Below are 25,963 nucleotides of genomic sequence, written 5' to 3' on the forward strand. Positions count from 1 at the left end.
TAAGACTGCAATGGAAGCAGGGACATTTCATCGTGTTCAACATCAGATTAAAACTAGTTTGTACTTTAAGAGCATCCTTACATTTCAAATTGGTCTGGTTTGGGAAATGCCCGTCTGAATTCGGAAGCTCGATCCACTTAGCTTTGTGGTGAGAATTAAATTTGACAATGTATGTAAAGCACTTAGTTGAACACAGAGAAAGCAGCCACTCCTGGGGACTACGTGCTTCTTTTATATGTGTTTTTGTGCTTGTTTCCCATCTCTTTATTTCCAGAGCATAACCCAACAAGCTCAAAATATGCATTCAGTAAATGAATGAATCAGTGCAAAAATGAATGGATGAACTGTTGGATGGATGAATTGGTGAAGGGAAAACTGCCTGCTATTCTAAGATTATTATTTGCTTTCATGTCATAGCAGGGAGAAAAGGAGTATTCAGGACAGGATTCAGTGGACCTCTTGACTTTGCAAAATCCCTAAGAATGAGCGTGTGGTCTTCTCTGGTCTTGTACTCACTTGGGCAGAGGCCAGGGTACACCTGTCCCCATTCTGTACCCAGCTGGAAACTGCTCTCTCATGATTTCCTGGCTATTAAAAATCTCTTGCTGAAGCTTACAAATCTAGTGTGATCCAGATCAACGTGCTCAGACACATGGAGTAGTTCCAGTGATCTCAAAGCCAAGCCAAGAATGCCATAATAACCCCTGTGCAGGTAAGAAACACGATTTCCTTGGAAGCCAGTACGACCGGGCTGTTATCAGACCTTCTCTGCTCGCTGGTCTACTACTTGTAATTGAATGTTGACTTGCTCCTATGAAGCTTTTGAGGATCCCTCCCAAACAATTTATTGGCCTCTCTATGCTCTCTGTAAGGGTTTTTCCTGACAGTTGTCATGCAGTCAACAAATACTTACTAGCATACGTTGTTTGTTGGGCCTCGTGTTAATACCTTAGTTTAAAAAATGAAAAATTTGATTCTCCAATTGGACAATTGTCCTCTTGGATAGAATGAAAACAAGACTTAAAAACAGCACAAATACAGCACGTTCATTAATACAAGAGAAGCATCACAAACTGAGTTACTGTTATGCCAATGTTTATTTCTTACACTAAAAATAACTTATTTGCATAATACATATTCATTTTTAGAAAACATCTCAATTAATTTTGCATGTGGGATTGTCACAATGTAAAAGGACTACTATTATCTCCATATTTGTTTGCATGAGAATGTAGTCTCAGAGACGTTCTGTGAATTACCCAGAATGGCAATGAGTGAATGACAAATGGGTTCAAAACCCAGTCTTCCAACACCAAGTGCAGTGCTCTCTCCTTATTTCCTTATTTGCACAGGATGTGCACCATTTTGAGGACCCCCTAGAACCTGGCACTGTGCTGTTTGGGTATGTAATATGTGGACCAATGCTGTGAACTATGAGATTAGGCCTGATTTTGAATCCTGGTGGGTCTAACTTAACAAGTGGACAGACTTGTCTATAGGTGATTTGAGTCTCTTGCCCCTTGTCTGCAAGATGCAGATAAGAATATATATGTCTTTCTCTGCATGACTTACTTCACTTAACATAACACTCTCCAGTTTCATCCACGTTGCTACAAAAGGCCGTATTTCATTCTTTCTCATTGCCAAGTAGTATTCCATTGTATATATAAACCACACCTTCTTTATCCATTCATCAGTTGATGGACATTTACATATGTTTTCACTCTTATGCGGATCCTGAGGAACTTAACAGAAGACCGTGGGGGAGGGGAAGAGGGAAAAAAAGTTATAGAGAGGGAAGGAGGCAAGCCATAAGAGACTCTTAAAAACTGAGAATAAACTGGGGTGCTTGGGTGGCTCAGTCAGTTGAGCATCCGACTTCAGCTCAGGTTGTGATCTCACGGTCTGTGAGTTTGAGCCCCGCATCACGCTCTGTGCTGACAGCTCGGAGCCTGGAGCCTGTTTCAGATTCTGTGTCTCCCTCTCTCTCTGACCCTCCCCCGTTCATGCTCTGTCTCTGTCTCAAACAAATAAATAAACATTAAAAAAACTGAGAATAAACTGAAGGTTGATAGGGGGTGGGAGGAAGGGGAAAGTGGGTGATGGGTATTGAGGAGGGCACCTTTTGGGATGAGCACTGGGTATTGTATGGAAACCAATTTGACAATAAATTTCATAGTAAAAAAAGAATATATATCTACAGTTATTACGGAAAAAATGAAATGACAAAAATATGAATAAAAAATAAAGTTCAGGGGCACTTGGCTGGTTCAGTCAGTATAGCATGTGGCTTTTGATCTCAGAGTCATGAGTTCAAGCCCCACGCTAAGCATAGAGATTACATAAAAAATAATAAGGTTCAATACGAATTGAAGAGAAAAAATAATATATATCTCATTGTATTCTGAGGATTGAACGCCAAAGTATGTAAACACTTCAGCGTACCTCCTGAGCTGATGGAGGGAACTCTAAGAAATTTGCTTCCTTTATTTTCCTTCGTATCCTTCCTTTCAAATTGAGGCAGTGAACTCTAAGCGGCCTCCTTGTTTCTAAGTTCTATGATACTGCTTTTGTTCTGTGTCATTTCCACAGGAAAGAATAGGAATGTGTGTCCCTTGAGAAGCTCAAGGTCAGAGAGCTGGCGAGTGCGGGAGCTGAAGCCAGGCCCCTTAACTGGGATCCCAGCAGCCTATGGGCCCCTGTGCTTTGACCAAGGCCCAGCAGAGGAATCCATCCATTCTGAAGTGTGCCTGTATCTTTCCCCAGTTTGCTTCAATCCTTATTGAAAAGCCGATGGTCCAGAGGTGATTAAATGATGGATGGTGACAGTGCTTGACTCACGGCCCTTTATATCTCTTCCTATTTCTTTTTCAACTGACAGTCTGGGCAACCCGATTCTAAGATTGCCAAGGCAGTGACAATTTTTCTTATAAGCCTTTTCTTGAGGACTTCAAACCCTTCTGTGCTGAATGACATGGCTATCTCTTAGATACGTGGAAATGTGATAGCCTACGTTTCCCCATTTGCCCATATCCATTAATTTCTCCCTTCTATATGTACAGTACTTGCAGGAGAGGGAAAGAGATTAAATCTTTTCCAGACTTTATTGTTTGCTAGGTACTGGCTCAGCATGAAGACATTGTGCAAAGTTCTAACGTAAAAGTGCTGTATTCCATATACAGCACTGTTATCCTGCTGTTTCTTCAAACAAACGTATCCATATATCCATATATCCGTATACGAGATGCGGTCTGCTATCCTGCTGTTTCTTCAAACAAACATGATCATCTAATGAGTATATACTAAAGAGCTGTCTGGGTTAATGTAATCCACACTGACACCTGCATTTGGTGCTGGTTCAACCACTTGACATCCTCTTGGATGATTAATAACAGGTATGGATGTCAGCGTTAGAGTTTCCTGAGAAGGATGGTTTTAACCCTGCCCACACTCAGCATTTCTCTGCTCCTCCCCTCACTGTGTGCTTGGCATTCAGTGACCCTCTGTAGCCCTGACTGGCCTGGCACGTCCCTTAGAGTACTGTCTTTTCTGTGCACACCCTGTCTACCCAGGAAGGCTACTAACCAGTCAGGCCCAGCACCCATCAAGTCCCACCTGATTCACAGAGACAAAAGATTCAATAAGAAAATGAGTAGAAAAGGCTTTTGAGTGGGGATTCTCTCTCTCTCTCTCTTTCTCTCTCTTTCCTTCACTTTCAGCTCCTCCTTTTTTCTCTACCTTTTCCTCCTCCTTTCCACTTTCTTTGATGTGCTGTGCTGATGGTTGACAGCAGCAACAGCAGCAGCTATAAGCTTTACTCTCGGACTGTCCATGGTTCAAATCTTACTCTGTCACTGTTTGGTTATATAAACAAGTGATTTACCTCAACCGGGATGTTTTGATCTGCCAAACAGGAATGATGCATATTTCAAAGGGCTGTTTTGAAGAATAAGTAGAAACATAAATTCTTATTAGTATAGTTTGGGCACAGCAATATTTCAATAAAGGAAAGCTGTTGTTACTAATGACCTCATCATTCTTATCTTCTACTCACGTATTCTCAGGAGAAGCATTCTTGCAATTCTGAATCAAGTCAATTTGCAGCATCACTGAAACCCCCTCTGCCAAAGCAGTGTTAGGACACCCATCTACAGGCAATGTGGAGGCTCCAGATGGAGATGGAAAAGGATTGAATTTACATAAGAAAAAATGCTGGGGAGGGGCCCCTAGGTGGCTCAGGGGGTTATAGTGTCCAACTTCAGCTCAGGAAATGATCTCACAGCTCCTGGGTTCGGGCCCCACGTCGGGGTCTGTGCTGACAGCTCTTAGCCTGGAGCCTGCTTTGGATTCTGTGTCTCCTTCTCTCTCTACCCTCCCCCCGCTTGTGCTCTGTCTCTCTCTCAAAAATAAGTAAAAACATTAAAAAAAAAAGATAACCGAAGATATACTAGGGAAGAAAAGAAATCCCACAAAATTAGCTGGAGACTTCCAAAGAGAATTAAATTCAAGATCTTTGCACTACTCACATTTCCTACTTTCTTTTTAACTTCTGCACTTTTAATGCACTTTCAGGAAACAACGCTGTTTCCTCTGTCCAGGCAAGAAACCTGTTTCCACTTTTCCTCTGTCCAGGCAAGAAACCTAGGGCTTGGGGGTCTGGTTTTGAGTCTCATTCTAGAGCTAGCCTTCTTCAGGATGTCAGGCCTGTCACTCCCTTCATCTGCAAGGCTGTGGGTATTCCTCCGAGGGATAGTAACTGTCCTGCCAACGAATGGTCCAACCAAATATGCAGAAGCAGTCAGTATTTCTTAGAACTGCTGTTATTAGAGGTGATACATTTATTTTAGCTCTTTTTGTCAATGAGTAATTGAATGGAAGCGAAAACTGAGATACATAATAACTATAAGTCTCTATGCACCTTCCTTTATCTTGAAGAAGACAAAATAAATAAATAAATAGAAATGATTTCAGATACTGAAATCATCATCATCATAAAATAATTAACCCAAAAGCATTTCAATAGGAAATAATGGGATTCGTGAGCACCGGGGACTTCACATAGCATGTGAGGAGGAAGCCTCTCTGACGGAGTAAATGTAAACTGAGAGGTGTTGGGAGATGACGTGGGAAAATCTGGCCCATGACCATTGGGCACAAGTGTGGTGAGGCAGAAGAGGTTGTTCTTTTAAAGGAGCAAAGTTAACATCTGTGTGGCTGGAGGAGACTATGTAAGAGGGAGATTGATGAGACATTTGGTCAGAGCCAAGAGAAGGTCATAAGGGGCATTAGAAACAACCACTGTAAGATGTTTCAATGTCACTATATTTGTCATGGGAATTTGGGAGAAAAATTTAGTAGGGGTATGCCATGATTAGCTTGGAATTTAGAAAGTTCATAGTGGTTAAGGAAGATCATGGATTGTAGGAGCAACTTTAACACAAGCTTTAGGAGATAAACAATAGAAATGATAGGAGCTACCTCTTGGCATGGTAGCCGGGTAGATAATGGTGACAGGATTCAGGACATATTCTGAAGCCAGAGTTTACAGGACTAGTTTATTGATGTGATGTGTCAGTCATAACAAAGAGGAGAATCACAGATGATTTCCAGTCCATTTATTGTCCTTATTTCCAGCCATGGTTTTCATGGATCTTGATGGAATTGTCCACTTGGTTCTGAAGGAGAAGGGCAACCTGAGCCTTGGCTCTTCCCCAAACACCCATGAAGCATTCATCCAGGGTCATTTGCCATGGTGTTTTTCTTGTCTGGTCCTCCCCTGCTGTACTTTTCCTCTGGGGATTCCACATAACCACTCTTCAAAAAATCAGTGCGGCATCACTAACCTACATGGTCCTTTCCAGTGGAAGACACTCTGATTTAATGAGAGGTGAATGCCATGGACTAGTCCAGAAGATGGGATATCTCGTGTAGCAAAGCCTAAGCAGTATACAGGAAATACTTCTGTTTGTTGGGATGTACATCCTGTGATTTTAGGTCAGGGGCAGAAACTGAGGAAAGTCCACATCCTTCTATCTTCCTTCAATGTTACAGGTTATCTCTATGCAGATATCAAATAAATACACACACTACGATGCATGTGTTTACTATTCTTGGTTCTGCTAGTCTCTAATCTGTACATCTCCTTTTAATGCTATGTGATTTCATTTTAACATATCATGCATATATTTTATTGAGAAGATAAGAAATCCTGAATCAAAGTCTTCACTGAGATTTCTGGGGGCAGTTTCTTTGTGTTATGCAACTCTGAACCCCATGAAGCACCTAAAATAAAGGCTAACCTGGCATAAAGAAAACACACAGTAAATAATTATTTGCTTTAATAAGTTGTTAGGGTCTGCTAAAATTATTATCTGCATTAATTAAATATCAGCATACTAGCCAAATTTGGAAGAGAGCACATCTAAAATACATTGCATTTCCTGATTCTCTAATTAAAAATAATTATTCACTCAGTGCAGAGACAGACGAATACAAAATCTAATTTTAATTAAAACCAGTGGAAGTGCATGTGTGTAAAAATGGACTGGCTTTGGAAAGATGACTTTGAATCTTAAATAGAAAAACTAAATGAAATGTGTTATTACTCTTCTGGTGATAAAATACATACACCTGTAGTCAGGAAATAAGTTTTTAAAATTACCCTATTTTTTTTATCTCCATGGATATTTTGATTTGTAAGCAGTCTTACTACAAGGAATATCTGGTATCTGATATTCTTCTAGATTTTGTATTTTTTTTCTTTACTTGATGTCGCGCCATCTTTCTCTGTGTATTACATTATCTGATTTTTATAACAACCGTGTTAGGTAAATCAGAAAGTATCTTTGTCCTCATTTTATATGAAACTGACTTATCCAAGGTTAACATGGAATGGAAGGGGCAGAGCCAGGACATTAATCTTATAATCCTGGGGGAATTTCCTCCCCTTAATTCTTTTACATTTTATGTGACGCCATAGCAGGTACCCCAGCTTTTTCAAGACATTTAGATAATCTGTGTCACTGTTCCCACTAGAATTTTCTTGGCACATACATACTTGAAGTATGTTTTTGCATGGGAAACTATGGTGACCATAATATATTACTGAGAAATAGCATTCATTTAATTAGATAACTTCCCCCCCCTAAAATCATAGATTGAGAAACTACAATGTTATAAGCATCACAGAATAATCAGATCCAACTTCATTTTTTAAAAAAAAGCAAAGTCGGGGGACTTATAAACGAGTGTCGTTGATCTCAGTTGATCAATTGATTTTTCTTGTTTCACTTGGAAAAATGCTTTCTACATAATTCTGCAGAAAAGACTAACAATTTAACGTATCAGCAGCTCCATGAGATAAGCTGTAACCTTTGAATAATCATCCTGTCACCTGGGTCCTCAATGCTCGAATGCTAGAAATATTAACAAAGATTTAATTTCCACATTAAAATTCTTTTTTAAATAGTTTAATATTTCATTCTATCAATTTGAAAAGATTAATATTTACTAGGATCTGCTTTATCTTGAAATCCAATACACTGTGTTCTAAGGACATTATAATTTAGTTGCATTTGACATGCTCTGAGAAGGGCATAGATTAAATCCCTGATGTCTGGCATTAAACATTAGGAAAGTGGCTGATATTTCTGAGGAAGAAGAATACCCAGTTATGATTTGTTATTAAAAGAATAGTAATTTACAAATGCATTCCTGTTGTCTGGGAAAACATAGAGAAATAGCATAGGATAAGGCTTCCGCTGAATCATGGGAGCTGTGAAAGCAGATAGGCTTTCAAACCCACCCTTAGAAGATGCTGCTTCTTACTTCTTGCCCATCCTGTGGCTGAGGGGATGGGCTGAGCGATTTCAGAGTTGGGACCTTGTAAGGTCTGCTGTATGGGAACTGGGAAGACCAATGCCTTGGCAGCAATCTTTCTTCCTCTTGGTGACAAGCACGCCCTGTGAATACCACCACCATGCCTTCCCAGGAAACCTTATGATTAAGAATCTCTTTCCTCCTCACTCTTCTTGGAGATCCTCTGAACAGGTGAATGCTACCTGTGTACTTTTAGGCAGTTGGAGGACGTTCGTTGAATCAGTGAGTTATGAATGAGTGGAGTAAAAGTCCTTTTAAGACTAAGACTGTTTTAAGTATCTATTCCATTCCCATCATTGGATGGAAATACTAATGTAAGAGTACCTGTATCAAGCATTTGTTTAGTTATAAGACAAACAAAACCCACCATAAAGAAAAGTCTTGAATCAGTACCTGAAGTATAGAAGGCACGCAAAGTTCTCTTATTATTTTTCAAAGGACAACAGGAGCCAGTGTGGGCTCTGAGTGTCGAGGATAACAGGGGAGAACAGACTCAACAAATGGGAAGGAGGGAGAGAAGCGCGTACTACAGGCACCTTTGCTGAGCGCATCTGCAGGTGGGTCTCAACTGTGCCGCAGAAAATTGTTGCAAACCCTGCTCTGAGTCAAGAATCTTTGATTCTAAAATGCATTCGGTAATCTTGGCACTGAATCTCTCTAGGATTCAATTTTGGGTTTAGTTTGGTTTAAGTTTTTGGTTTTTATTGTTTTCATATGTTGAAAGAAGAAAGGATCGGGTTAAAATCTACCCTTGAACAACATGAGGGTTTGGGGCATCAGTGCCCCACACTGTTGAAAATCCACATATAACTTTTGACTCTCCGAAAATTCAACTTCTAATAGCTTCCTGTTGACCAGAAGCCTTATCAAGACCGTAAACAGTCAATTAACACACATTCTGTATGTTGTATGTATTATAAGAAAATTATAAGGACAAGGAAATACTTTTGCAAGACTGAACTGTACTTATTGGGAAAAACATCCATGTATAAGTGGAGTGATGCAGTTCAAACCTGTGTTGTTGAAGGTCAATTGTTTTTTCAAAATCTTTTTCTAGTTTAAATCTCCAATTCACTTTATTTTAATTGAATTCAGCAGTTCTTGGTATGATTCTTTTTAATCTACCTCAGGTTACAATAGAAAATGTGTCTTGAAGTGCATTAGAAAGATATGGTAGTCAGCTGGAGACACAGGACGCGTACTTAATTAGTATCATGCAGTATAAGGACCTGCAAAAGCCATAGACACAGAACCTGCAGCTCTTCATTATAGCCAAGTTGCTCCTTGTACAAGGCATCCTGGCAAGGCTTCCCAGAGACGATGATGTCAGATATTGAGGCTGATTGCTGACCTTGGGGACATCATGGGCAAATGTACAGTGGTTCAAAATATAAGATTTTTCCCCTCAATAACGGGTTATATGTTGGGGTGCCTGGGTTGGCTCTTTCAGTTGAGCATCTGACTTCAGCTCAGGTCAATGATCTCATGGTTCATGGGTTCGAGCCCCACGTTGGGCTCTGTACTGACAGCTCAGAGCCTGGAGCCTGCCTCAGATTCTGTGTCTCCCTCTCTCTCTGCCCCTCCCCTGTTAGCACGCTCTCTCTCTCTCTCAAAAATAAATAAACATGAAAAAATTTTTTTAAAAAAGGGTTATGTTATGTACCTACTACACCACATGCACGCACACACACACACACACACACACACACACACACACACACATATTTGGGTAAGCCCTGAGCTATGCGCCTCAAGTTCAGAAAATGCCAATTAAACTCTGGACATCTAGTGGCCATGGGTCATGGTAAGTAGTGTGATGAAACAAAATTGGAAAAGTACCTTGATCCCACATTTTGAAAGGCCTCGGATGAGTGATACAAGTTTTGGATTTTATGTAGTAAATAATAGAGAACCAATGATGTTACTTGTGCAGGTAGTGAAATAACTTATATCAAAAGATGATTCTTGTTTCAGTGTGGGAGCCATACATTAGGGGTTAGAAAGATTAGAGTCAGGAAGCCCTTGATGAACATAGTTTAAAAAGATGAAATTAAAATTAAACCTCTTTCTGGAATCATATCTCTCTTCTAATATTGGCCACAAAATCCCTTCTCCTGGACATAATTTTGATTTGTGATTTAACTTAAGACATATGACAGAACGTTACTATTGACTGCATAATGCATGTCACTTCCTCAAAAAATTCGGTATATCCTTTTAAGATTATTCTAGGAGAGTTACCATATCTTTCTTGTAGTTCTTCCAGTTATTTTTTCTGATAATATCTGCTGTCCATCGAGTTCACTTTTTCCCCATAAATTATTGCTTAAAGTATTACTTACTGAGCACTTCCTATGGATTAAAAACAATGTTCAACATTTTGCATATATTACCACATTAATCCTCACAATAAACCTTTGGGCATTGTTTACCAGTTAGAGAGAAGGAAACAGAGAAGACACAAAAGCTTATGTAACTTGACCAAGGTCCCAAACTCTTTACAAGTGAGTGAAGTCCAAAGACCATGTTCTTTCCGGAAGATCCATGATTTCTTCCTCCTCAGAGCCAGACCCAACTAAAACAGACAAAGGAAATCATATTTTAAGTCAAAAAATTTTCAATATGTAATACTCTCTTGATCTCTCTCACATGCACATGCACGCACACACATGCACGCGCACACACACACACACATACACACAGAGGGTGTATGTCTTTATGAGACAATTTACGTACGCTTTTAGTGTTCTTATATATAAAATGGCGCCAACGGTGTCGTAGACTCTGGGTCTGGAGTTCTCTCTTGTCCAGCAAGAGAGTGGATGCAGGATTAAAATGCGAGAGAGGCTAATGTCAAGGAGGAGACAAGAGCCCCGAGTAAGGGTCCTTGCTCCGTTTTTATTAAGATCAGAAGTCTAACAAGCATGATGGATGTGCACAAAGAGACAACGAAACCATGGACATTAACTCATGGGCATGAGGGAATTGTGAGGGGGTATGGAAGACATGTGTTGTTAGGGGTTTGGGTCAATACAAAACAAAGTTCAGAGTCAGAGAGGGGACTGAAAAATACCTAGCATGTTCTAATATGATATATAAAACAGATTAATGCCAATTCAAACAGAAATCAGGTCTTTGGAAAACAGGAATAATAAAATGCACTGCCCAAGAGGACGAGCCAGGCACCAAATTAGTCTCGAAATTTCTTGGTTACCATGGCAAAAAGTAAAGTTGGCTAAATAATTCTGATTATCAGGAAGACACCTACCTAAAATTTTTCCTGGCACCTAATTATAAAGACATGTCACAAAGGGGGCCTGTCAGATGCCAAATTCAGAGGAACATATCTTTAGAAAATTAGAGGCTCTGAGGCACAGTCAGCCCATGGGCTTCAGAGATCTGATCCCAGCACATCTGTGGGAATCCTTTGATACCAAGTGCATCCCCTCTCTAGCCCCCAAATTAGCCTTTGCCTTGACTTATGAAACATTTGCCACCCCCACATCTTCCTCACATGCATTACTCCTCGTACTTAATCCACTTAGATTTTTTAAGGGGTTCAACTTCCACAGCCTCTGTGATCCTGTCCAGATTCTCCCAGTATTCCTCTGTCTCCTGACTCAGGCATCTGACTTCCTTCTACTGAGGACACAGATTGCAAATATGTGCTGAGTTTATTTGTGTAGCTGTCTCCTTGGCAACTCTGACATTTTCATATTCAGTGCTATGTCCCCCAAACCCAGCACATTGCCTGTCACAGAGCAGGTGCTCAGGAAAGGTAGTGAATATGCTGTTGAGGGATCTAGTCTTGTTAACTGCCTGGAATGACACAGGACCCCATAGATGGGACTTAGTCTTATTTAATGGAGAATATACTCGGGAATGAGTCACGAATCGGCTGCCAAAGGATAAATGCAAACTTAGAGACTAATAAGCAGCAGGACCCAAGCTGAGAGGAAATTGCTGTCCTTTATCCTACCTAAAGAGTAAACTTCAGCCTTCTTAGCCTGATATTCAAATCCCTGAATAAAACTCTGAAATCTCTGTCTTGTCTCTTTTCACATTGCTCCTACTTCAACACCTAAGACTCTGGATGGAGCAGACTCCTTGCCAAGAAATTTGTATTCTTCTCTGCTTTTTATACCATCTGTTCACACAGCCTTGAAGAATCTTCCTGTTTTTTTATTGTCCGGTATCTTCAGGACATTTAACATGACACCCTCTCTGTGAAGACTTCCTTGATCTTCTGTTAGAATTAACTCCCTCTGGGCTCCTACAGACATTTTGCTTATACTTATGCTTACATTCTCCTTTGGATGTGCCTAATCAGATTTTGTTCTACTAGATTGAAAAATCTTAAAGACAAAAACTAAGTGTTAAGAGAAAAAATCTCCAGGCTTCCTCTCACAGCTCAGTAGCTTCAGCCTTAGAGATTTGCACACAGAAAAAAAAAAAAAAAAAAAAAACTCCATAAATATTTACTGAATTAATGGATTTCAGACCATAGTTGTGGTACTTGGGTTTTTTTCTGCATAATTATTTCATTTATATTACATACACTTATTGTTTTAAGTGGGACGGTCTGACTAAAACGATTTCGGTGGGGGAGCTGGTGTGCGACCGGGCACCAGAGGCTGGATTATTATCTTCCTCATTAGCTGTGGCTGTGGTCGAGGATGCTTCTCTCCTCTTGGTTTTTCCTCCAAGTCCTGGTCACTTTTTTTGGTTTACATATATAAAAGCTGTATGTATTCAGTGTATACCACTTGATGAGGTTGTCCATAAGTAAACACCCATGAAAGTGTCACTACAACTTATACATCCATCATCTCTAGAAATTTCCTCCTGCCCTCTTTATCATCATTAGCAGCAGCAGCAGCAGCAGCTTATTTGTGATAAGAAATTTTTTGTGTAGGTGATAAGAAAATTTAGCATAAGATATATCCTGTTAGCAAAATTTAAAATATACGAGTTAATAATATTTAGGCACCATCTGTACAGTAGATGTCTAGAATTCTGCTCACTTTCTTTCTTTTTTAAGTTTATTTATTTATTTTTTGAGAGACAGTGCAAGCAGGGGAGGGGCAGAGAGAGAGAGGGAGAGAGAATCCCAAGCAGGCTCTGTATTCTTAGTGGGGAGCTCAATTCTGGTTTCAGACTCATGAACCGTGAGATCATGACCTGAGCCAAAATCAGGAGTCAGATGCTCAACCAACTGAGCCAACTGGGTGCCCCAGTTGTGCTCTCATTCAGTCTTCTTGGAAGCACCTTTTCCTCTGCTGGGCCCTTGATATTGGTTTATTTTGTGGCTCTCATATTTGTTCCTCACTTGATATACACTTTCTGGATGATCACTTTCTTTCTTCTATTATTACTCCCTTTTCTGGCTGCAAATTAATATGAAATACTACTTTGGTTTCCTGGGTGAAAACAAAAGAAATTAAAAGAAACAAAAAGTAAATAAATAAATAGAGAAGGGAAGGGAAGGGAATAATACCAAGACAAGGCAGGGATGTAGGCTTAAGAGAATTCATCTTTCAAGACAGAATGTCAGTCAATACCCAGGACGGACCTGGAACCAGAAAATGAATTCATGTTGGAAGCCTAATTGTGTATCATTCTCCCTCCATTTCTTTCCCATTTCTCTTTTTATATATGATTTATTCTCTTTCACTGATTGCAGTTCGTGCAGAAGAATTTGGCATTCACAGCTCCTTAGCTTATCCTTTTTACACATCCAGCCACACTGAACATCTGACTTTCTCTTTGGATCCGCTCCTCATTCTTTAATTTTTTTTTAACATTTATTTATTTTTAGAGACAGAGAGAGGCAGGGCATGAGCAGGGGAGGGGGAGAGAGAGAGAGACACACAGAATCCGAAGGAGGCTCCAGGCTCTGAGCTGTTTGTTAGCACAGAGCCGGACACGGGGCCCGAACCCATGAACCGCAAGACCATGACCCGAGCCAAAGTCAGACGCTCAACCGACTGAGCCACCCGGGTGCCCCAAGATCTGCTCCTCATTCTTAAGGGAAAAGACTCTGGCATAGCCCAGAATGGCTGCCCACTTGTCCAATCAATCCTGGCCAGGCTCACAGGCTCATCCTACATGCAAGGGTGCTGGAAACCCACTCCTGTGGACCTGAAATACTTAAGGAATTCTGCTTAGCTAGGTAGACAGTCCAAAATTGCTGTGGCTCCAGTAGTTTCTGTTCTCATTCTTGGGCTGGGATCACTCATCACTGGTTGTTAGCATAAACTCATCAACTCATCATGTCAATCTCCCGGGTATTTTAACTGAGGTATCCTATGTTCACATAAACCTCAGTATCTAAAGTGCACCTCAATTTCTATTCTCTAACTTGTTCTCTTGCTCTGATCTAACCAAGAAATCAGGAGATTAAATTCTTTCTCATTTTTAAATCTATCCACTTGATTACAAGTTTCTTGATGTATACATATGATGTATAGAGTGTATATAATGTCCATTTGTTTCTTTGAGTTCCCAGCATTAGGCCACCATAATTTCTAACTTAAATTCAATAGTAAAATGCATTCTCCCTTCCTCCAATCTCTTTGCTTTGACGTATTTGCAAATTTTTAGTATATATGCTTTAGAGCAATTTTTTAAAAGCTAAAGTTATTTGCAGCTGAAAGCCGCAATGCATTTTCTCATCATTGTGTTGGCTCTTTGTAATAGTCCTTTGAAGAAGGTAGGAAAGAAACTCTGTTTTATAGAGAAAAAACACTCCAGTCTCTGAGAGATGAGCTGGCTGACAGGCATATGGCTTGTTAAAGGTGAGCACAGGTGTGCAAACAACACCTTGATGATATAACACATCAAAAATGTGGTTGGCTTAGGTGTGGAGTTTCTGAGGGGGGGGGGTACTGGAAGAAAGCAGGAGATTCATTATCAATCAAAATTATGCAACCTCGGGAGGTGTATCCGACAATGTTAAATTTTGGTGTGGCCTACAACCTGACGGATGTTTAAATGGCTGGTGAGGATGTTTTCTACTATGGATTTGCGTAAGACTCAAATAAGTCAATGATCCTAAATTCTAAGAACAGTTCTTTCCTCACATTAATTGTGAGAAGCAGTTAGCTTAAACTTAGAATCATTTCACTATAGTCTGTGACACTCCATTAACCTTATAGGTTACCTTAGGCACTCATCTGAACTTTTTAGAATTTTCCTTGTTTTGTTTTTTTTTCCAAATGGAGATGTTGGGGGAGCTGTCTCCCATAACCCACTCCACTCTTACCTTGCGTGGTTCCATTTTGACATTCAGCTAATAAAGTATAGGTGTTAGATAAGAGGTGACTTTTTCTTTTCAAAATGACTCATTTTTCCTGATAAATGATTTATCCAACCTAGTTCCCAGGAAGAGTTTTTATTTCAGGCTGATGATGTACAGCATGCATTTTACCAGTAATATAAGTTTCAATAGTTAATGAGCTATGGCTATTTCTAAGAGTGATATATCTCTGTCTTTCCACAGGTTCAGTAAGAGCACCTTGCTGTAATTCAGCCATACTTAAAACTGAGGTGGCCCCTTTTCATTTGAAGCAAAATTTCTGAAGCCTCAAATTCTAATAGAAATTGGCTGGCGGTTGGAGTTATTTGTAATTACGTATGTCACTTTTGACTCATAAAGCTCATCGCAATATGAAACCGATATTAGCAAACCTTGTTCCGACTTAGAATAAATGAAGAGAAACACTGCGTGTCCCAAACCCCGGATCTTTAGCTCAGATCAATTCACATGCAAATTATGTAGCTGGCAATTGATAAAATAGGGTGGTAGGTGGCCAACAGGTCCCAGTTCTGGACAGAACATGGAATGAATCATCTTTTTTCGGCCTGCCTTTCTGACCTGTTCCTTTCTCCCTGTTCTTTGTTTATCTCTTATAACTTCTGTTTCCAGATAATACATTCCTTCTTTGGACCTGATGGCATGTTTGGCTTTTCTGGTGTGATCATATGTTCTCTGTCCTGTGCCCAGTTTTGTTTTCCTAATCATCTGAGGGCATTACTCTGGCTGTTGAACCTTGCAATAGAAATCGCCCCTGGTACCGGTCAGCTTGGCGAGCTTTGTGCCGTGCATTCTATAACCCACGGAAAGAGGATTTGGTGACCATAGCACTTTAATCCTGTTGTCTGTGTCAATGAGATAATGTATCTGAGAACACTTGTAAACGACAGGGAATTAGTCAATTATTTGATTTGTAAAACCATCTTTGACTTTACTAAATACATAGATGTATGCATGAGTATATATGTGTGCATACATGCACGTGTATATGGACATGCATATTTCTGTGTGTGTGTGCATATTCATGTACACATGTGTGTGCACGGCTAGGTTTATGTGTATGCTTTATTATACATGCACACGCAAATAATTACGTGCACATTTGTATGCATATGTTCTGTATGTATATGTGCATGTGTTTATATTTGTGTTTTTGTATGGGTGCATGTCACAAATTTACTGAGTGTACCGGACCTTTCCTTGCTGAGCAACTATTACTTGCCCATTTAACCTCAGCCTTGACCCACATTAAGAGTACGTCTGTTCATTTCTTGGTCTCCTGTCTCTGCATATCTGTTCTCTCCAGAGATGGGACTACATAATTCCCACACGGAGACAATCCTGCCCATTCTCTAAGAGAGGTCCCGTGGGGAGTGAGGGTTTTTAACATTTACTTCTCTCAGACAGAGCGTTTGATGTTCCTGACAATATTTGAGCAATTCCACATCCCATTTGGAGTACCTGGCTTCTTGCCCTGTCACCACATATTTCCAAACCTTTACCTCAGTTTTCACTAACATCAGAATTTTCCCTCCGGCCAGCCCAACCCTGGCCTGTGGCTGGAACCAGCCCTTCCATGAGAACCACACTCCTGCTACTTGCCTTTATGACCACACATCACCAGCTTGGGGTTTTCTAACGTCACTGCCTGTCTGACATTGAATGTTCTTGACACTGACAGTAATCTGTTATTTAACCCTTGAGACAGCAGTGGTCAAAAACATCAGGATCTCTTTGCTTCCAGCAGATACATTTTAAGATTTTTTGAAAAAGGCAACTAATACTAGGAAGGGTGAGATCGTTGTTTGGCCTGGTTTCCTCTGACCCACAACCAAATCCTGGTGAGATCATTATCATTCTTGGGTGAATCCAATGGGGAAATGATGAAAAATTAGATAGAATTCAGGGATGAAGACTGCCCAACAGATGAGTTGAAGGTGTTGAGTACGTATTTACTTGGACGTTTAAATAATGCTGGAAATACAGTGATTTGGCATTCTACTGTTGCAGAAATGACTATGCTACATCTCGAATATTCCTCCAGGGTCTTTATTCTACTGCTTAAAAGGTTTCTTCTGAGCCTTACCTGCTACACAAGAAGGGGTTGCCCTGCTTCTGAAAATCTGTCTGGATCCTGAAATGTGACTGTTGCCTATTACTTTCGACAATCTGGATGTGTTGGTGGTAGCGATATCCAAGCCACTTCTCCGGAATCTGAAATTTCCCCAGGCTTTTTTGCAAAATAAGAAAAAAAAATGAACCCATAATAACAGAAACAAGAAACACTAAGAATGAAAATTTGAAGGCCTTACACAACAATCAAAAATGTTTTCAGAAACATGCACACAATTCCAGCCACACAGCGATTGGAGGGGCTCCTCTCCTTACATGGGGACAAGGTGTCTAACCCCAGGGAGTCCAAAGCCTCTTCAAGCTCCAGTATCCTCAGTTATAAATTTGGGATCATCACAGGTACCTTTTTTTCAAAGCAGACAATTTATTATGCTTTTGCATCTCTAATTATGCAATTCCTCCCGACTTCCTCTAATAAGAGGAAAAGGCAGAAGTAGGAAGATTAGAATGCTTCTTTCCTGCCCAAGTTCAAATCAGACTCTGGTGTGCTTATTATCCTCATTGCCACAACCTGGGCGAGCTTTTCCATGAGGCACAGTGGAATCCATTCATGCTCACTAGGAAGAAGGAAATAAACACAGGAATACAGACCACACTTCTTTCTCCACACCCATACTTTATCCTTTATTCTTAGTCTGCTGACTGCAAAGCTACTTGCCAGGCTGCCTTCTACACATCCCTAGGGGTAGATGCCTCTTCTGTGTGGTCTCCTAACAATGTGTGTTCAGCTCCCATACCCTTAACCCACTGCATTGTGTTTCCATGTTTTGTTCTATCTCCACCACCACATGCTGCTTCTGGGCATAACGTGTGTTCTTTTCACTATTTCAATTGCGTTACAAAGGAATACACATAGTAGGCATTAAAGATGAGTTGTTGGTGGAATTCGTGAACACACACAGAAACATGCACATATACACATGTGTCAGTTCTTACACGATACAAATGGAAGCTATAAAGTTATAACTATCCTTGGTTTGGATTTCTTCACTGATGGAAAAAGCAAGACCTCATAGAGGGTCATCCTCATTTGTGAATGGCCGTCGTTATGACAAGTTTTCTTTATGCACTGAGACAAAATATTACTCCCAGTAGCATTCACAAGAGATCGTAGTGCTGTTTTCTGGGTTCGTATGCGATGACTAGATCTTATTCTACAAGATTAAAATTAACAGCTATGCTACACGTTATAATTTAGGAACCCTCTTTTTTTTACATAGTATCATTAATTGTGAAAACTTTTATGTGATAGATTTCATTGATGTCCACATCATCAGTTAGGGTCTGATTAGGAGATAGAAGCCACGTTGGTTATTTTAAGAGAGGAAACTGAGTATACCAATTGTTAACCATGTTTTGAGGACCTGGAAAGACAAACAGGAACAAATGAAGAAGTTGGAATTATTAACACTTAGAGTTCGGAGGAGGGGGCACCTGGTGGCTCAGTCCGTTAAGCCTCCCATTATTGGTATTGGCTCAGGTCACGATCTCAGGGTTGGTGGGGTGGAGCCTCCCATCAGACTCTGTGCTGAGAGCCTACTTGGAATTCTGTCTCTCTCTCCCTCTCTCTGTCTGTCCCTTCCCTGCTCGCTCTCTCAAAATAAATAAACATTTAAAAAAAGTTCGGAGGAGGAAGGCTGCCGAGCAGGACTCAGATGTCTGAGCAGAGAGAACTGTTCAGTTAGTGTGGGCGTCTCAAGGGGCAGACAGGTAATGAGGGTGGTACTGTGAGTTTGGGAAACACTGACAACTGGAAGAGACTGCTTACTTCTGGGTGAAGAGCCATTGCTTTAGGGATACACACAAACACAGGAAGCAAAACCAGAAACAACAGACCTGGAAGAATGCGGTCAGGGGGCTCCCCCAGTCTTCCAGCCTGTATCAAGCACCCCCTTGTGGCAGATGGTGAAATGAAGCCAGCTTCCAAGACCGGTGTCATGGGCCAAGCAGTAGCTCAACACCAAGGAAACAGTATAAAAGGGTGGGTGCGCTGCCTAGAGACAACAGCGTAGCAACTGGCACACTCATTCTGTGTTCCAGAGCATCGAAGATAGAGGCTCATCAAGAATATTCCCATAGACAATCCAATTAGTAGCAGGTGCAAGATGGACTTGGATTTCTGTCTGTCTTCTCCAGATGCAGTGCCAGATTATTAAAGCATTCCTCATCTTTCACATCAGGGAAAATGTGTGTGTGTGTGTGTGTGTGTGTGTGTGTGTGTGCGCGCGCGCACGCGCACGCGTGAGCGTGCGTGTTGGGCACTAGGTACAGTAATGACATGGAAATTAAAAGACTAGGGTTTGTGTTTGTTGACAGTATCGAGTGCTCACTAAAGATACTCACATTATCTTTCTGAGCCTCAATTTCTGCACCTGCAAATGCACATACTGGGCTTTCTATACAAAAAAGATTAAGTCATTCAGTGAATAAATGTTGCATATTCACGATGTGCAGAATGCAGTGCCATGGGGACAAAATGACAAAAAGGACAACCAAGGTCGCCCTCTCCAGAGGTTAGAATCTAGTGGGGTCAACAGAATCAAGGAAACAGCCATTCAAAGTATATAGAGTAAATAGGAGATATGATTTCAGTTGAGTTCATTGCTTTGGCAGAAAAGCCCAGGCTCACGAAATCATATAGAGCAAAGGATCCTGACTTGGAGTGCAGTCAGGGCACACGTCCTGGGGGAGGTGAACAGGAGTTGGAGGTGGGATAGGAGAAATATGGGGGAGAAGTAGCTCAGTGGGGGAGGGAGCAAGGCTTGTTCAAAGACCTAAAAGAGGGACCATGGGGCTGGGTTGGGAGATAGAGATGAGACTAGAGAAAGAGAGAGGCAGTAGCCAGAACCTTGAGTTCATAAAGGTGAGAGAGCTTTATAAACCACGAAGTGCCCATAAAAAGTATGTATGATTATTGTTCCTGATATTAAAACAAACAAACAAACAAACAAACAAAAAACAGGGGAAAAAAAACAAAACAAAAAACTACCTGGGTTTTTTTTTCCACTCTCTGCCATTTAGAAAGTGGGTGGTTGGAATCACAAGGAAAGGCTGAAACTGGCCAGAAATCAGAAGCATGAACATTCAGGAAAACCATGTGTGTCTCCCCCACATCAAAGGCTCCTGTCCACCCACTGCGTTGACAAACCTACGTGCAGACGGAGACCCACGCTAACACCTTACCGTATAAGGTCTTTCAGCAGATATTTAAAATGTAATAATAATGTGGGCTTAAAAGGTTTGATTGCTTGATCACAGTAGCTTGTTAATTAAAGGTGCAAAGAGGGGAAATTTGCACCTGAGGGAGAAATAGGATTAGTTTGCAGGAGAAATCAGATTAGTGTTCCTGGCAGCGGGCCAATTGCCAAGGAAGAGCACAGAATCTCAGGAGAAATGGAATCTATCTTTCCAAGTGCTCTGTGGGAGGACAGGCCTCCCCTCCACATGTCCAAGGGCAGGGGAGGAATAAACCCACTCTGACCGCTCACCCCTGCCCTTGACTGGTTTCCCCAATATTAAATGTGCGACTTGCTAATTGCTCTCGGTGGAGATGCCTGTGTTTGAAATTCATTTGGCTGAGAAGTATGTGTGGCTGTGGAATCTCTGGCAGCACATGATTAATGAGGAGGGCAGGGTTTTCACATCCTCTGTCGGAGAGATTGGGCCTCGTCCCATCCTGAGGGCCCCTCTGGGTTCGGCTCAAGTCACCGTGGCCTCCGTTTCATTAGGCTGAGCAGCTTGGTTTCCGGAGGGATGATTAGGACAGCGATGATAAGGTAGGGCAGATGGGGGAGGTGGGAGCACAATGAGAAAATCCCATCATAAGTGAGCTGGTGTGAAGAAATGGGTGCAGGACGGGCCTGGGTCAGAACCCTGCCTTCCACGGGTCGGGTTCTGTGACCTTGGCAAATTAACTTAACCTCTCTGAGCCTCAGGTTACCTGTTGTAACATAAGAAGCACAAAACCTACCTTGAGGGTGCTCTAGAGAATTTCTAGCTAATGAAGCCAGGCCGTTTCTGGCATAAATACTCTTGTTCAATAAGAAAGGCCACTGTTACTATTACAGCAAAGTGTTTTTGTACATGTTTTTTTCACTCTGCTGAGATCAGTTCCGAAATCTCAGCCCCTGGGACTCCTGGGAAGCTCAGTCAGCTGAGCATCCAACTGTCAATTTTGGCTCAGCTTATATCTTGATTTCGGCTCAGGCCGTGATCCCAGTCGTGAGATCGAGCCCTACGGCAGGATCTGCTCTAAGCATGGAGCCTGCTTGAGATTCTCTCTCTGTCTCTCTCTCTCTCCCCCTGTGTCCCTCCCCCTCTCAAAAAAATAAAAAAAAAACTCAGCCCCTAAAAATTTGTAATTCTTACTATACCCTACTCGCCCCACTTTGGGCATTCTACCTGTATGTTCAGTAGTGTTGCTCCCAGGCCTCTAGGAGACAGTCTCTGCCTCAGTTTCAATGATTTTAGTCAATAATTCCTCTGCCCTCCAGACAAAGTCACCTCCCTCCTAAGTCAAGCCTCCTGTGGCACACTGACATCACCTTAGTCTCCAACGGTCATTCCTACTACTCGGCCCAATGTGACTATTAAGTATCAGGCAGTGGGCACACATGCATTGTTTTTTGTTTTATTTTTTAACCATTTGCTCATGATTGTGTCTTTTTTCCTTTCAACATAGCATCAGCAATGTATCTTTCTTATCTTACTTTTTCTCTCCCAGGGAATTATTGAACATGTGGAGCATTATAGGAGCCCCCCACCCCCATGCCCAGACTTCTATCCAATTGGTCAGAATCTGGGGGGGCCTGGGACCCCACTGGGGCTCACTTCTCAAGTGGGGACAGTCTTGTTGGGAAAGGTGCCCTTAAACCTGTAGAACCCGACACTAACTCTGGGCAGTGTCAGAATGGAATTGCACTACACCAGCTGGTGTCAAGATAAGTGGAAACACATCGTGGCCTGGACTGTCTAAAACTTATTTATGCCTCTTAGCTACGTGGACTTAAAAGCCTTCCACTCCCCGAGTCTCAGGCTTTCCACCTGGCAGCCTGATACAATGGCAACTGCTTGCCGGGTTGTAGGTTGTAGGTGAGGGTTCCAAGTAAGGTCACTAAAGCAGCATAGACAGTGCTTCGAGGATCATCAATGCCTAATAAATGTCATTTTTGGTTATGGTTATGTCATTTTGGTCATTTTGGTTTGAATCTATCACACTGGGTTACTCAAAGTTTTCACCACCGTTTCCCAATTTGTGGCAACACAACAGAGCACTTGAAGGTTCAAGGTACTGGCCAGCTGGCCAGGTGGGCGGACAGCCCATCACTGCTGTTGAGGAGGGTGGTCCATAAGCCAGGCTGGTGGATGGGGAGATGCAGAGTTGGACAGAAATAGACACAGCTATGGTTCGGCTTTGACCTTGGTGGTTTGTGTGTGGCGAGGTCAGCGGCATCATTTCAGTCTATTCTTTTTTTTTTAAGTTTTATTTATTTATTTTCCGAGAGAAGGAGAGAGAAGAGGGAGTGGGAGGAGAGGGGAAGAGACAGAGAGAGACAGAGACAGAATCCCAAGCAGACTCTGCACTGTCAGCAGGGAGCCCCATGTGGGGCTCAAACTCAGAAAACGCAAGATCATGACCTGAGCCGAAATCAAGGGTCGGAGACTTAACCGACTGAGCCACCCAGGTACCCCCATTTCAGTCTATTCTAAAGCAACTTGATGTTTAAGATTGCTTGCTCTAGCATTAGACGAAAACAAAACAAATCAAATCAAAAGCAGACCAAAAAATCTCCTTTCTGTGCTCTGCTGTTTGAATGAAGTTACTTAAGTTCCTTAAATTCATGTGATGGGTTGGTATAAAGCCCTAAAAAAAAAAAAGTAACATTGCAAATGAGCTTTGACTGCAATTGGTACCAAGTCAACACCAGTTAATACCATTGTAGACTCAAGGGCAGACCTGTATTTTCGTCCCATAATCTGATAGCGGATGGTATGTCGTATGAGGTCGTAAAACGTAGTTGGTTTCAAGACGCTGTTCTCTGATCCACCACAGTGAGCACTGTTCCTGTCGCACTGCAGGCGCTGAATAAATAATTGTGAATAAATATGTTAGAATTTCTTCTTAACCTCGCAAATGCATAGTTTAAATAAACTGCTCTAATCCCCCCAGTGATACCCTGAAGATAACGTACAATTTATTGTGTTTTAAGGAGCTTGAAAGGTTTCATATTAGCACTGACAGTTGTAATATTCATCATATTCATCTGTCCCATTATGAGCCATTAACACCATTTCATGGAAGGAAATGAAAACTTCTGAACATATGAATAAGTCCAAGTTCCATCTTTTTTTTCTGATTGACAGCTGGGATTTTATGTCTGATTCTGTTTATTCATCGAGGCATATTACATTTTTTCCTAAGAGTAAATAACCTAAAAAAATATTGGATTCTTACAATATGTTATATTCCTATATTCCTTGCGAGGAGTCCAGTAAGGAACTAATTGAAGATAGTAAGCAGAGAGGAAGACTTGTGCATTCACACCCTGCCTTGAAGAACCTGGCTCTGTCTTAATTCACTAAGCCTATATTAAGTAATCTGTGTAGCAGGTCATTATGATAGATAATTAAACAAGTTTATATATGTCAGAATGCTCTGGTACCCAAAGAACTTGGTGATACTAATGTGCTGGTGGGTGGGAATGATTTCCCCAGTACCCATGTTTAATGAGATTGTGAGTTCTTCTTGGAGAACTGACTCCATTATCAGTATGTAATTAACACCCCTCTTTGGTTTTGATCATTTCTTTGTTCTGAAACCTGTTTTAAGATTAATATAGTTATACAGATTTCTTTTAATTAGTTTTAGCCTGATATATCTTTATCTCTTTGCTTTTAATGGGTCTGCATCTTTATATTTAAAGAAACATATAGCCAAGTCTTGCTTCTTTGTTTTATCTACTCTGACAATCCCTGTGTTTGTGTGTTTGTTTTTGGTTTTTGTTTTTTTGACAGTCCCTGTTTTTAATTGGTATACCTTTCAATTTTACAGTAGTTGGTGTAGTTGGATAAAATCTATCATGTTTCTAACTGATTTCTATTCTTTATTCCTCCCTTCTTTCTGATTTCTCTGGTTTTAATTGAGCATTTTGTATTTCATTTGATCTCTCTTAACATATTAATTATACATGTAATTATACATACATATATGTTTATACATAAACTTAATTTTAGGTGTTGTCCTGGAGTTTTCAAGTTTTCAGTATACATTTTAAACTAATTTAAGGGTGCCTAGGTGGCTCAGTTGGTTGAGCATCCTACTCTTTTTTTTCTTAATGTTTTTAAATGTTTATTTATTTTTGATACACAGAGAGATAGAGCATGAGCAGGGGAGGGGGAGAGAGAGAGGGAGACACAGAATCCGAAGCAGGCTCCAGGCTCTGAGCTGTTAGTACAGAGCCCAATGCGGGGCTCGAACTCACAAGCCTGTAGATCATGACCTGAGCTGGAGTCGGAAGCTCAACTGACTGAGCCACGCGGGTGCCCCAAACATCCAGCTCTTGATTTCAGCTCAGGTCATGGTCCCAGGATTGTGGGATCGAGTCCCATGTCTGTCTCTGTGCTGAGCGTGGAGTCTGCTGAGGATTCTGTCTCCCTGTCTCTCTCTGTCTCTGTCTCTCTCTCTCTCTCTCTCTCTCTCTCTTCCTTTGCCCCTCCCTCCACTTAAAATAATAAAAACCATTTTAAACTAATTTAAGTCTACTGTCAAATTACACCATACCACCTCATGTTAGTGTAGGTGCCATATAACAGAATATTCCTGTTTTCTCCCTCTTATCCCTAATGATAATGCTCCATTTCTTTCCCTTACCTGTATGCTGTAATTACCAATTACATTATTATTATTACTTTCAACAAACAGGCAAGCAGGTGCTTTTTAGATCAGCTAAGTATAAGAAAAATAGAACAATTTATCTACACTTCCTTTCCTTTCTCTAACGTTCTTTCTTTTAATACGTGGATCTGAGTTTCCAACCTGTATCATCTTCCTTGCTTCTGAAGAACTTCCCTTTCTTGCAGGGAAAATCGGCTGGCAATTAATTCTCTTTTTTTGCTGTTTATCTGAGGTAATCTTATTTCCCGTTTACTTTGCAGGGATAATTTCACTGGGCATATAATTACAGTTTGTTGTTGTTTTTTTGTTTTCTTTTGTTTTTTGTCTTTCAACAGTTTATTTTTTTTTTATTTAAAAAAAAATTTTTTTAATGTTTATTTATTTTTGAGACAGAGAGACAGAGCATGAATGGGGGAGGGTCAGAGAGAGGGAGACACAGAATCCGAAACAGGCTCCAGGCTCTGAGCTATGAGCACAGAGCCCGACGCGGGGCTCGAACTCACGGACCGCGAGATCATGACCTGAGCCGAAGTCGGCCATTTAACCGACTGAGCCACCCAGGTGCCCCACTTTCAACATTTTAAATATTTCACTCCATTCTTTTCCTCTTTGCATGGTTCGTGACCAGAATCTTTCTGTAATTCTTTTGTGCTCCTCAAGAGGTAAGGTATTCCTCCCCAACCTCTGGCTTTTTTCAAGATTTTCTTTTTATCTTTGCTTATCCACAGTTTGAAGATGGTATG

At 41.1% G+C, this 25,963-nt stretch overlaps 1 long non-coding RNA gene across 1 annotated transcript; it reads right to left on the reverse strand.

Moving 5' to 3' along the window:
* Positions 1-5,550: 5,550 nt before the first annotated feature.
* Positions 5,551-17,428, reverse strand: LOC132664842 (uncharacterized). Its single transcript, XR_009603879.2, has 3 exons — positions 17,280-17,428; positions 10,311-10,453; positions 5,551-6,299 (listed from the first exon to the last, which is right to left on the reverse strand). It is a non-coding gene; the product is annotated as an uncharacterized LOC132664842 (long non-coding RNA).
* Between the last annotated feature and the right edge of the window lie 8,535 nt (positions 17,429-25,963).

The sequence above is a fragment of the Panthera onca genome, chromosome F2 (assembly GCF_046562875.1).
Source record: "Panthera onca isolate mPanOnc1 chromosome F2, mPanOnc1 haplotype 2, whole genome shotgun sequence".
Lineage (NCBI taxonomy): Eukaryota > Metazoa > Chordata > Mammalia > Carnivora > Felidae > Panthera > Panthera onca.